The sequence below is a fragment of the Phoca vitulina genome, unplaced genomic scaffold (assembly GCF_004348235.1).
Source record: "Phoca vitulina isolate PV1807 unplaced genomic scaffold, GSC_HSeal_1.0 scaffold26, whole genome shotgun sequence".
Taxonomy (NCBI): domain Eukaryota; kingdom Metazoa; phylum Chordata; class Mammalia; order Carnivora; family Phocidae; genus Phoca; species Phoca vitulina.
In genome coordinates, this window is record NW_022589729.1 from 21,800,462 (window position 1) to 21,802,277 (window position 1,816).

The window sequence follows — 1,816 nt, forward strand, 5'->3', positions numbered from 1 at the left end:
AAAAATAAATCTTTTTTTTTTTTTTAAAGATTTTATTTATTTATTTGAGACAGAGAGAATGAGAGAGAGAGAGAGAGCACATGAGATGGGGGAGGGTCAGAGGGAGAAGCAGGCTCCCTGCCGAGCAGGGAGCCCGATGCGGGACTCCATCCAGGGACTCCAGGATCATGACCTGAGCCGAAGGCAGTCGCTTAACCAACTGAGCCACCCAGGCGCCCTAAAAAAAAATAAATCTTAAAAAAAGATAAAGGAATCCTAGACCAAGTGAGAAAGTGATTTAACCTCTCTGGGACTCCGTTTCCTTACTTGTAAAATGGGTATAAGAATACCTAACTTGCCAGGTTGTTGCAAATTTTAGAAATAAAGTTAGAATAAGTCACTTAACCAAGTATCTGGCCCAAGGTATGTTTTCAGTAAATGATAGCTGCTATTACTTGTCTTATTGTTATAATTAAGTCCCTTTGGAAAGGCTGAGGCATGGATGAGAGATGGCATGGGGTTGAGGTCGTAGGGTGTGAGAAACCTAGGGGTCCAGTCCACATCTTCCTCTCTTCCTTTCCCTGCTCCTCCTCACTATCATTGGCCTCCTCAAGAAAGGTGGCCATTGGGGGCGCCTGGGTGGCTCAGTCGGTTAAGCGGCTGCCTTCGGCTCAGGTCATGATCCCAGGGTCCTGGGATCAAGCCCCGCATCAGGCTCCCTGCTCGGTGGGGAGCCTGCTTCTCCCTCTCCCACTGCCTTCCTCTCTGCCTACTTGTTCTCTCTCTATCTCTCTGTCAAATAAATAAATAAAAATCTTTAAAAAAAAAAAAAGAAAGAAAGAAAGAAAGGTGGCCATTGGTTTCTCATAGGACCCAGGCTTTCTCTGTACTGAAAATAGAGAGTTCCCCATCACCAGATAGAAAGCCTCCTTTGGGTAGACAGACCATCCCTCACATCCCATTGTCCGGAACCCAGGGCACCCACCTGGCTCCTCCTATCAGTATCTCAGACCCGCAGGCAGGGGGCTTAGTGCTCACCCCCATCCTACCTCTCACCCGGCAGCAGGGCAAAATCTTGTCTGCAGGACTAGCCATGGGCAGCAAAGGCAGGACACAAAGTCCTTGGCCAGCCGTCCCCATCGCCATGGTGACAAGCTGGAGGGCCTGAAGGCCCTGTGGGGAGCTGGCCCAGAGGAGAACAGCCCACCTCTAGTCGGCTCCTTCTCCTCCTCTCTCCTGTCTTCCCAGTTGCCTTTCCCTCTCCCGCCGTCTCCCCAGCTCTGCACTTAGTCCTCTGTCCTTCACTGGCTCCCTTACGGCCCCATTCCACCTGCTCCCATCTCTCTGTGAAAAGGGACAGTAGACATGAAGGTGATTTTCAAAATCTGGAAGGCTGTTTTGCACACATATATGCATGCACACATGCACGCATATACACATGCACGCATATACACACGCATTCTCCATCTACCCCTTCCAGCCCTTCTTCCCCGTCTCTGTTCCTGCCCACCCCTCTGAACTGATGGCCCTTTCCCTCACTTCTCTCACTCTTCTTCCCACATCTGTATCTGCCTGTCATCTCGTCCCTTCGGCCAAGACAGGAGTGATCTGAGCTCCCTTCTTGGCATCCGTGGGAGCAAGATCCTGGATAGCACAAGGGGATGCTGCCAAGTGGCACAGCAGAGTTGGCCTTGGAAGCCACAGAAGCTTGACTATGAATTCCATCCCAATCTGTCCAAATCACCGAAGCTCTCTGTACCTCTGTTTCTTTTCTTTTCTTTCTTTCTTTCTCTTTCTTTCTTTCTTTCTTTCTTTCTTTCTTTCTTTCTTTCTTTCT